The sequence below is a fragment of the Falco peregrinus genome, chromosome 12, assembly GCF_023634155.1.
Source record: "Falco peregrinus isolate bFalPer1 chromosome 12, bFalPer1.pri, whole genome shotgun sequence".
Lineage (NCBI taxonomy): Eukaryota > Metazoa > Chordata > Aves > Falconiformes > Falconidae > Falco > Falco peregrinus.
Window position 1 is genome coordinate 15626408 of NC_073732.1, and position 12077 is coordinate 15638484.

Consider the following 12077-nt stretch of genomic DNA (forward strand, 5'->3'; position numbering starts at 1 on the left):
TGACTCACATTAGTAAATGAGTGAGCCAGAGATACTAGTTAAGCAGAAAGGAGAGGCCAGGAATTGAAACTGTGGAGGCTGGGACTCAAATGATCCTGGACCTTCACAGAAGTCATGGGGAGGTTTAATTTTGGAGAGGACAAGGAAGAGGCAAAGAGCAGTGCGCTGCCTAGGTAACAGGATGCATGTGATGGAATTTTTTGTCAGCTGCATTTTGGCTCGTAACTATTTTGTCTGTTCTAACATGCTGTCATGGAAAAGAAAGAACTAACAGCAGGCTTGCAACATAGCATTTCCTTTCCAGAGGGACTAGTATTAACTGTATTAATCCACAGTGATTATTTTTTTTTTTTCCTACCAAGTATTAGTCTTCACTTTCAAACTCTTGAAGCCTAGTCTGGACTTCTCAACACGGACCTGCAGAATAATAAAGGAAGGTGGTACAGATAGCTTTCAAAAAGGGAAAAGAGCTCCTTCAACAGCAGCCATGCCATTGCCCTCCAGTGTTTTCAGGAAGAGAGTGGCTTGTTTCAATATCAGTTTGAAGTAACCATGGCAGAGACAGGATGTTTGGTTTCAGAGAGCAGGCAGTAAGTTTATATTGTCAGAGCAAACACTTGGGACTCCAGATCACAACATCCCTTGTTGTTTACAGAGTGTGTTACGCCAGACTCGGACGCAAAGATGCACTTCATGGTAACAAAAGAGGACAATACCATTATCCTGCAATTGTCAACAGTGTTACAGTGTTGAAGACTTTAGTTCAATATTTGCCAAGCAGTAAAATGAGCAATGCCTGTCAGTTTGTTGACCTAGATGCACCAGTTACTAGAAAAACTATATTGAGCAGACAGCAGTTCAGTTTCAATTGTTGGGGACCAAATTCCAGCCAGGGAATCAAGTGCTATCAAGTTACATTCAGATTAACAAGAAAATTGTTGAAATGTTGTTCAGATGCTGTCACCAGGATACAACAAGCAAGCATCCTTATGTTGAGACGCTTTCAAAGTAAGTGTAACAACACTTTTGTCAGAGCCAGGCACTACAGCTCTTGCAGACAAATTCCAAGGGGGATTTAAAATGCTGTAAACATCCATCCTGGAAAGGCTGAAAACCTTAAAAAAGCTACCTTCACCTTAATGCAGAATGATTGCTGTGGCTTCACTGATAGATGTTCTGCAAGCTTTTGGTCACAGTGGTACACTTGTGCCAAACCACTTTTCTCCAGTCATCTGTGTCTCAGCCAGCTGAAGCCTTTCTGGCTGTACTGTCCCTACTGGGAAGGCTGTGGGACCTGGGAAAGTGCCTGCCCTTGCTTTACACCAGGACAAGTATAGGGAGAATTAGTACTCCAGTTGCACCCAGCCCTGGTTAAGTGGCACAGACCCTAGACTAACATCAGCCTAAATGTCCTTCCCTTGCATTCAGTGTGACACCCCCCACTGCCAAATCACTTTATTACTCTCTTCAGTTGCAATCCACATACGGGAGAATGACAAGCTGGTAGAACGGGCTTGTGCTAGATCATGGGACAGAGCAAACAGTACTGACACGTTTCTGTAGAGAAAAAGCATGCAACAACACTGAGTTAAAGCAAAAATCAGGCACTTTCTCTCTTCACTGCAGGCACTGTTTCAGGCCTCAAAGGGTTGACAATGCTCGGGCTTCAGCTAAAGAGCTGACAATCATCCCTACGCCACCAGCTGAACATGCAACTTCATGCCTGCAGGTAAAGTCTGTCAGAATCCGGACAGGATCAGCATTCATGAGAATCCCTCTTTCACCCACACCACAGTGAAAGAGTGTAACAGTTTTGCAAAAGCTTGATTAGTGAAACCCGCTATAGAACACGCTTTTGTGCTTCACTTGGGAAAAGCCAGCAAAATACTTTTCCGCATCTTGCTCAAGGAATCTCTGCCTTTCACAGAGCATCCCCTGCCACTCTCCTCTACCGGCATCCTGCATCAATCACATACTGTGACTGCTTCTAACTGCACGGACTCTACATACTGGGTGTTTACTAACTAGCAAGCACACCAAAACAGGCACGACAAATACCTAGTATAGTAAAGGCAGAGGCCCACCAGTTGGCTTCAACCCATGCTCTCCTAAGACAATGCACATATGTCACAGAGATTCCTCTCCAGCTTATCCAAGCTCTCAGAAAGGCTTTTCTTTATGTTTTAAAAGAGGCCTCGGATGCTAAGATACCATTCTGCCTTCTTAAGTAATGTCACAAGACTTCTGGTTTGGCCACACAGTTGCTCTTTAGAAATGAAAAGGAGAGTCCGTGCTTCTGTTTGGGACAAGTGGCAAAACCACTGCAATCTTTTTTATAAAGAATGGAGAGGAAAAAAAGAGCAGAAATAAAAAAGATCAGGAACTGAGTTAAGTCACTCTGGGAACCCAGCCTTTATGTACTGTTTACCAAAAGGATGAGCTGGGGAAGGGGGGTGAGGGGCAAATGTGTGTATTAGGTCTCACCTGCTGATTCTCAGGAGTCATGAATATTCTTATAATCCCCGTCTCTTGGCCCAACAAGCTACAAGCCTTTTCATCACAAAGCTTGATTTCAGTGAGGATCCAGGAGTTGCTCTAAGCTTCAGCAAGTGCTATAATATTCCCTTGTTTCCACAAGAAAACAGCCTCCTGCAACAAATCACTCCGATGTTTCTTCTCTGTTGTTCATTTACTAATAGAATTTGTCTTTCAGACTACATTAGAAACTTAAATACATTCTGTTCTGGGCTATGCTGAGACCAGTCAGCAATTTCTGAGGTAGTCAGCATGGGTGTTTTTGTTGCATACATAATATATATGTTGAGATACTGGTATGTTTATTAAATGTGCTACACACTTCTAGCTAAAACCAAGACACCAGAAACAAAACTGAAAAGGGACGTGAACAGCAGCATGAGTTATACCATCTATTTTTCAAGCCAGACGGCACTATTGTCAGCATTTAATCTGACCTTCAGTACATCACAGGCCAGAGAAAGTCACCTGGCGTGGGCGTCAATTTACATGCCAACAGGGCAGAGGAGGACAGGGAAGGAGGCTGTGCTGGCAGGAAACCCAAACAGGGCGTGTAAAAACATTTAACAAAGCAGTGTACAGAGATAAACCTCCATCAGATAACCTACAGCTAGCTGTACTTCCATAAGCCTTGTTGAATTCTAATTTTCAGGCACCAGGCAATGGAAAATTTTTTTTTTTAGTGGAAAGGGAAGTGTTGTCTCCTCCGGTTGAAGGGATGACAGGAGGGAAAAAGGCCTTTTCAAATGGGAAGCTCTTATTTTCCTTATGGCAATACTATCCAGTGGCAACCGATCTTGGGCTGTGAAACAACCATTTAATAGCTTAAAAAAGCTTCCTTGCAAAACTATCTAATTGATGAGAGCTGCCAGAGAAACATCAAGATAAAAATTAATATTTTGTCTACTGGTTAGAGTAGAAGTACTATGTGATAAAAACAAAGGGGATGGCATTGCATTCCTGGTTATTGGTGGAGGATTTTTTAAATTTTTAGTTTTTTGTATATATTTTTATAAAGGGCCTTATGCAGTTCACATTCATGCTTGTCCTCCTTGTGAGAAAGCAGACAATGCCTCACACAAAGATATACATCATCAGTACTGGAATCCTGCGGAAGTATAAAGTGTTTTAGCAAAAAATCTGGGGGGTGGGGCAGGGAAGCTATTCTATTTGGATGAAATACTTAGTCTATAATTAGTCCTAAACTACAAAATAATTTGCACATGCAAACAGCTTTCAGGTTAGGTGGGTTTGAGATTACAACTGTCAGACGAACTCACCTTCCACCTGAGATATACATACCACAGAGGGATCACAAAGCATGAGCAGAGTTTGTTTTGGGGATGCCCCGAATCACTGCAGGATATGGAAGTTTGCTTTTCAAGCTTAATACTACTTATTTCATAACTTGACATTATCATATAATTCTAGAAGCACATACAGAAAATGTAATATGCATAGGCATCAATACGATAGACAGTATCTCTTATGTCTGTATATTCAAGCTACAGTCCACAAACATAAAATAATTACCATATCTACATTTTTAAGGCAACACCCTTACCTGGGGTATGACTATCCTTTTTCATCCCCTTTATGCCTGTCTTTCATACCAACTCTGAAGCCTGATGTTGTTGCAGGTTTGTCCCAATGCCTGCTTTGGCTTGTGGAAGCCTTCTGTAAAGCACAGATACAACGCGAAGCGATGAGTCCAAATGATAAACAGGCCTCTCGCTAGGTTTCTGCTGGGCTAAGTAGATGGAGATTGTTGTGCATCTCCTGCTCCTCCAGATGTATGCTGCTGTGGCAGTTCACGGTACCCAGAACATTTCTCTTCAGCAGAAGGCCTCCATGAATACTGAGAGTGAAATAACGTAGATGGGTTCCTGTTGTGGTTTACTTGTGATTTTACACTTCAGATACTACAAACATAGTGCTACGTACAATTAAGACTTGGAGGGAGTATTGTCTTTGTGTTATGCTTGACACATTAGGAATCCATGACTCAGAAGGTAAGAATAACCCTCCAAAAATCATGGCCTCAGCAGTGCAGAGGGCAAACTTAGAGTGGTATTCTCACCTCATATTTTGCTATTGGCCACATTACTCCAGTCTTCTTTCTACGAAAGTGTCTTCAAGGATGTACAGCTCTGGCAGCTTTGGTATGAAAGGTCTCACTGCTGCCAAGATTCAATCCAGGTATGTGGGAAACCATTGCTTTCCTTACCATGAAACACACGATCCAAGATCCAATCCCTAAACAAACCAACATAACTCTCTTCAGACCTAAGAAGTGCTCTGCCAATTTCAGAAGTACTGAAATACTCCTTTGCAATCCAGTAGTGTATGCTGTACTCAGCTTTTGCCACAGCCTCAACTCCTTCCCAACTAAAACACGTAACACTGGGCTGTTCAAAGGTCATTCTTTGTTTGCTTCTTGTCTGCTCCTAAGACAGATGTTTCAAGGCATGAGAGAGGATATAAACACATGCACACTTCGGGGGGGGGGGGGGGGGGGGGGGGGAGGAGGGGCGGAAGGTGTCCAGGTGTTTAAGCAACACCAAATGTGGAAGAATTCCAATTCACTGCTTTCTCCTTTAGTCTAGCAATTCCAAGGGACCAAGCGTGTCATGACTTGTACCCAGAACACTTTCTGCTCGGGTGAGTTCAGACAAGGTCTGCATTAACTCCCCAACCTGCAAGAAAATTATTTGAAACAAAAGGTTCAGATATGTCCCTTTCCCTCCAACAAGCCTGGAAACAAATGGTACAGGAACGAGGTCAGAAAGGAATCATCCGCCTACCATACCACTGAATTCATTTACCTACCTCACAGCCCATTCAAGCAAAGGGGTGGGATGGGGAACAAGGGATGATATAAAGCAGAATGAAGCTCTGGGGTCGCTCGCTACATTACAAGATTTGACAGGCCTTTGCCAGCCTTCAGCTTCATTGTGTCTTTCACATAATAGAGAAACACAAACTGAGCAGCCTGTGATCTGGGGGTTGCACTATTAGATGGAGCAAACCCTTTGCAAATGCTAATAGTATTGTAGCATCCTGTCAGGCAGCAACACAAAAAAGGATGTTGATTTTCACATGAACCAGAACAGACTCATTGTAAGAAAGGTTGCAATGAATGTTCCATCTCTAAACGTCAAAAGCCATAAGCAATTGGCTTGTGCAGATGAGGCAAAACACTGCTTCAAATGTTCTGAAATATAGGGGGCATACTGTAACCTTAACGCTTATTTGATGAGGCTAGCAGAGACCAGTTGCTTGAAATGGAAGTAAAACTGATCTTTGGTTATGATTTCTGTAGTGACATAACATCTAGATCTAAAGGGGCTTTTGTTGTGCAATCTACAGTATTCCCGCAGTCTGAAAGAGATGCTCCTTTATGAAACATGGATGTGCAGATGCAGTCAAGGGTAAAGTTTATAATTTCCAAATGGTAAGTGTGATAGTAATAGACTACAAACAGAATGTGCTTGTCCTTTGCAGTTCTAAGGATGTGGCAGCTATCAGTCTTGTCTAGTGATGCCCAGCTCTTTCCTGAAAAATTGTCTCTACAATGTTAAAAGGGGTACAACACTTAAGCTATTTCTGTTTAAGAACTTATCCTAAAATACCCTTTTAATTCAAACTTCACATCTTCCCCTGTATTAGGAATGGTATAATCCAATGTGCTAATAATAGCACCACTGATTAACCTTCAAAAAGTTTGTTGTTGTCCTTTGGGTAAAAAACTTGAACAAAGCTTATCTTGTTGGTTGTCACTACCAAGGATAGTTCAGAAATGCACTGTTCTGGAAGCCCTCTTAGAACCTACAGATTTCCAAGAGCAGCAAATAAACAGCTTTCTATCAGTGTTCAACAACACACAACCATTTATAGCTATGCACAGTAAACAGCTTTTCAGCAGAAATGGCTAGAAATGCTTCTGAAATTGGCTCTAGAACATCACCTAGAGTCAATTACAGAATCGGTCCCACAGCCAACGGCAGGTTCATTTCCAGATCAATCTCCAGAGCCATGCCTAGAACCCCAGTGAGAGTCAATTCAAGAAACACTACAATATAGAATCAATTTAAGAGAAGTTTCTAGAACATGAGGTTAGCTCTGGAGTTGTTTCACAAGCCATTCCAGAAGCAATTCCAGAACTATTTCCTGAATCACTTCTACAGTCCAAACTAAAATCACGCCTGTGATTCCTTAACATTCCTTACAGAACAACAGCTTGGATAATTTACCTTCTCATGCGCTACAGTACAGAGGTGGGTGCCAGATGCAAGCGGTACTTGTGCACATAGAAATCTGCATGGGTTTTCCATTACAGCACCACAGCATAAACAATCATTACAATCTCTGTATCCTTTCAGCTTCTTCTTTTTGTTTCTGTACAGTACTTTACACTGAAAAATTCTTAATGACAGCCCTGTTCTGTAAGAGGTCTGTGATCACAGCCATATAGAACGTATACTGACAAACTACAGCTTTAAGAGTTATCTGACTACATAGGACCTACCTTGCAAGAGCTTTACAATGCATTTATCTTACTGAATAAAAACTAGCAAGTGATTGGTCATGTTCTGTAAAGATTTCTGCAAGGGAAGATGGATTACTGAACTAATTACAAAATAGAACAGGATCCAAGAGACCTAAACTGACACACAGAATAAAATAAAATAAAATAAACAAGTACCTTGGAGATGTTAAGTCACTGCAAGGGCACCCTATCAAGTAAAGTGATAGAATCCTTCAAGATTTAAGATTACTTGAAATCTTCACGTCAAGATGAAAGTAGGGTCGTTCCCCCCGAGCTTTAAGCCAATTATTAAGCTCTCTATAAAAATAAATGTATTTCCATTATGCAGGTGATCAGAGTGTTCATAGTATGTCTCCTAGCCTAGAAATCAAGCATCAAGAACCACGTCTGTACACAAGACAGCAGTAACTGGAAGTGCAGTAGTTCAGGCTAGCATGATAGTTTGTAATCACAACTGTAGTCAAACCTCTACTTTCTCTCCAAGCTTTGGAAACGGGCAGGTTTCTACCTCTCCGTCAGTGGAGAACTCTAGTCAGATGCTTCCTGTGGAAGTGAAAGGAAAATATGGACAGCTAGTTTATTAGCTGTTGCTTTTTCAGACAGCCATACATGCTAAGCTCTTGCAAGATGCCCCAATACCTGAGCGTACATTTCATCCATGTGAGGAAGCACGACTGGAACATTTCCTAAAGCACCTTAAGACCTAGAAGCACAAATAGTCAAAGAAAACTCATGCTGCAATTCTAGAAAAACAGCGGTATCATCACAGATGGAATTCACATGGCAACACCTTCACTGACATAAAAACATCCCACAGACATTGCCAGGGACAAGTCCCATCAGGAACAAAGAGTTCTGACTGACTCAAGGGGCCCTTGGTCAGACTTGGAGATCCCATATTTCAACATTTTTCAGCTGAAGTGATGAAATCTCTTGCATCTTTCTTAATACAATCGTTCAGAGTTATTAAGTTACATTCAAGACAAAATTAAATTCTCAAAACTCTAGCTTTGGATATACATCATAATTCAGTTTAGGTTCAAATATACCCAGTCAAAAATGAAATTAAAAAAAATCATTGACTGTGAAATAGAGAATATACCAGTACATTTGTAATAACTAAGAACTTGACTTGATATCCTCTAACTTAACTATACTTCCTTTTGAAAATTTTTTTTTAAACATATTTCCAAGTTTTTCATCTTTCTCACGGTCTGATAACCACTCAGAAGGAATAATTCTTGACATTTGAAAAAGCACTATTTGTACCTTTTTCATGAAGCAACAGAAAACCCCCTGGCCATTAATATTTAAACCTTGGCTCATAAACTTCTCATTTAATGAAAACCAGAAATATCTTACTGTACCTACATGACAGTAAAAAACATGCTTGGAAAATAAAATATCTGTTTAAGGAGTAATTATATTCACATTTGCTAATCTCCTCCCTAATCTCAAAAAGCCACAGAAATTACAGATTAGTCTTTGCTCCTTACAATAAATTGCTTTATGCAGAATTTGAAGGTAGTATATGTAATACAGAAAAATATCCTGAACTTGTGCAAAGGAGTTTGGAATAACATACTTTGCGGTATCACATGATTTTTAGAGACAGTTTGAATAATTCTGTTTACTTCCTAAACATTGTTGTAACAGTCAGCATATCTTTCTTATGCTGCTCATCATAACTACAGCCAACTATCTAGTAAAATACTCCTTACAAGGAGCAATTTTGAAGTGGCCATCTAACAGCACTTAAGTCCATTTTTACTTTTAAATGATGCTGACTTACTAGTGAGATAGGCACAACTTGCCATAACTCTCTCTTTCCTCTAACCTTAACACAAAATCCTCTAAAACCCATCAAATTCCTTGTTGCTTGTTGTCAACACCATTTTTACTTAGTTTAATCATGAAATCAAGTTAATGTAGAGTTATAATCCTTCACTGATCCCAACATACCCATGTCTGCAATTTAAGCTTTGTGAAGCAAATATGCAGCACCTTCAACTCCACGGTTTTACCAAATGTATTTTTTCAATAGATTTTGTAAAATTTTTCTTCATCTAAAAGAAAAAGAAAAAAGAAAGAAAAAAGAGATACATTGCTGAATTCATGTGTTAGTAAACTGACTGCTCTATAATTCTTAAGCCCATTGTCCCAGTAAGCATGTTTACTTTAAAAGCACCTGAAACTAACGCTTCATAACCAGTCTTCATTTGTATTTTGAATATCAGTTCATTATCTAAACTTCCAGAGAGGTGAGTTTTCAACATAATGATTTTTCATAAGACATCTTTGTCTAAACATATTACATAAATGGTAAGGTAATAATTAATTTATATAGAGACAACACATAGAGATACAAGATAGTACAGTTACCACTAACTTGGTGCTGACACAGCACTTCTGAATCAGGCATTACATTAATGACCATTAACAGTATACTTCTGCACAGTTCAACAAATGAGAAAGCCAAATTGACTTCTGAATTAGGCACAATAGCACTGTGTTCAAACCCCACATTTTATTATTCCTTCAGTTACATTTTTATTCAATAAATACCTAGTTTTCATGGAATACATCATGCTAGAGTCTTAGATGAGCAGCACAGAGAAGTTGGAACTAAAACTACAGGAACATCACGCTAAGAGATGAACGCTGGGCCACTGGATGCAACATTTTGCAACATTTACATTACACAAGTTTCAAACAGTGATCTCTAGGTAAAATGCAAAAGTTCTTTTTTTGTTGTGTTTTGGGGTTCTTTTGTTTGGATTTTTTTTTTTTTTTTTACAAAAAGTGATTTAACACAAGTACAGACTTATTTCACTTGCTATACAATCTAAGGACTCAGCCTTCAGAATTGCACAAACTTACATTTCTGAAGTTATCTTCAGAGAACGATGGTAACACAAGCAATTTTTTTCATTTTTCCATTCACAACCACTCATTTTCAGGAAGTAACTTTAAACAGAAAATCCCAAAACATTCAGCTATATCACCTTGAAATATTTAACCTCTCAACACCATTTTATGAATTGCTCTATGTTAACTTTTTGTCCACTTGACTAAACATTTTATGTCTGAACATTTGGGGAACTCTTACCAAATTTTATACTGTTTCCTCTGAGAGCAAACAAAAACAGTATCTGCTGGAAAATGTTCAGATTCCTCTGTCTTAATTGCCACACATCAAAATCAATAGCCTTTTCAAAAGGGAAAAATAAACCTAGGTCAATTTTTCAGTGTACATAATCAGACAACTGCAAAACAAACTGCTTCAGGCCTAATGTCTTCTTCCACAGAAGTATTCAGCCGTGTATCCAGATCATTTGTGGCAAAGTGTGGATAGAAAAATACAGTGGTGATTAATCACCAGGCACCTATGATACAGAGCCTATATCATGCTTACATTTGTCAGAAGTGACATTTCTATGGCAGAAGTGAAAGGCAGTAAAAGAAATACTACGTACTATTTTTACTATACTGAATGACAGAAATCAAGTGGGTGTGGAAGGACCTTGTGCATATCATTCTTATAAAAATGATTTTGGTCTTACAGTAGGTATTAGAAAAATGTAATTAATTACAATTTTCCTTTTTTAGTTAAGGAGGTTGGACAAGTTGGAATTTTACAGAGTATCTTTCTACATTTCACACGTACTTGATCAGGTTACTTTGTACCTATGGTAAAGGGAGAAGTTAATAAGAAAATCAGAGTCTGTGCAATCCCAGAAATGAAATGTAATCGGCTATGATTCAAAAGTAAAAACACATTAGGAAAGAATGGGGAAAAGGAGCAGCTGCTGACATTATTTCCTGAGCCAAACCTTTTAAGGTGCCAGTGAACAGCAGTCTGTACTTCCAAGTGAAAGCACTACAAGAATTGCTCGGATGATGTCTCTCAGGAGTTTAGGAGTTGAACAAAACCCACAGCTTACTCTCAAGATCTCAATACCATGCTTTTAAATCTGCACCAGAGTGGTCAGAGAATGCTTCAACACAGAGCATAACAAATAGAAATGGCATTTCTTAGAAGGGTGTTTTAATGTACATACAAATACTAAAACTTTATGTCAAATGCCCAGGATCATTTGCAGGCAAGAAAATGACAACAGATAAAATCATTTTATGAATCTGATCCAGCTCTACCATACAAGACAGATGCCAAAAATAAAAGCCTTTTTTCCTTTCAGGAAAAAAAAAAAAAAAAAGACCTTAAATGTACAACTTCAGCAAGCTCCCAAGCTATCTCATGGACACACAAGTCAGACTCTTCTGTCATGTGCGTGAAGCTTCAAAAATTAAACGAGCAGGTGGATTTTAACTGAACTTCTCAATCCCATGAGACATTATTTTCTTTCTCCTCCAACATTTCAGGATGCTCCCCAAAAGGCAGGAAAGAGAATGGGACACAAAAGCCATTTTTATTCAGTCTTTTTTGTGCAAGGTATCCTGGAAAAGGCTGTATTCCTGTGTAAAGTTGCTGTTGAAACAGAAAGGGGATTATTTTAAAATGTGTGCAAATATATGACACACGCTTTTGAGAATTAATACAGAAGAAAAATTTGGAAATTAGCCGCATGCAAATATTTTTGTTAACAATACACAGTGCCTGTAAGGGAAAAAAAAAGAATCAGAACGCTTTTATAGACAAGCATTCCCTTCATTTTGATTCCAGCTAGTTATGCCTTCTTTCTCGTAACACAGATAAAAATAATTAACTGAGAGTAATCAAATAGCTTACGGTGTTTCACAATATCTGAATAGCCAGCCAGTAATTGTATTTCTACTGAGTTTTGTATTTGCTTGTAGTGTAAAAGCTGAAAGTACAGTTCTGCAGACCAGAAGCAAGAAGCAGCAGCAGCAGCCAGGCAACAACAAAATAAGAAGGAATTTTCACAAAGTCTATATGATAATATGTGCGTTTACAAGAGATGGATAATAATTTTACACTGAACAATGACAAAATTGTAGCACTTTTTATGAT

The 12077-nt window shown here is 39.1% G+C and overlaps 1 protein-coding gene and 1 long non-coding RNA gene across 5 annotated transcripts in view; both read right to left on the reverse strand.

Moving 5' to 3' along the window:
* LOC114012252 (uncharacterized) overlaps positions 1-5023 on the reverse strand; it is a 46293-nt gene extending 41270 nt beyond the window's left edge. The window contains exons 1-2 of the long non-coding RNA XR_008749454.1: positions 4616-5023; positions 2485-4393 (exon numbers count right to left, since the gene is read on the reverse strand). This is a non-coding gene — a long non-coding RNA (uncharacterized LOC114012252). The remainder of the gene's footprint in view (positions 1-2484; positions 4394-4615) is intronic.
* A 4569-nt stretch (positions 5024-9592) lies between these two features.
* Positions 9593-12077, reverse strand: part of OPA1 (OPA1 mitochondrial dynamin like GTPase) — a 53462-nt gene continuing 50977 nt past the window's right edge. For all 4 annotated transcript variants that reach the window (XM_055816753.1, XM_055816754.1, XM_055816752.1 and 1 more), the window contains one exon: positions 9593-11573. The gene's annotated coding sequence lies outside the window, so the exon portion shown is untranslated. The remainder of the gene's footprint in view (positions 11574-12077) is intronic.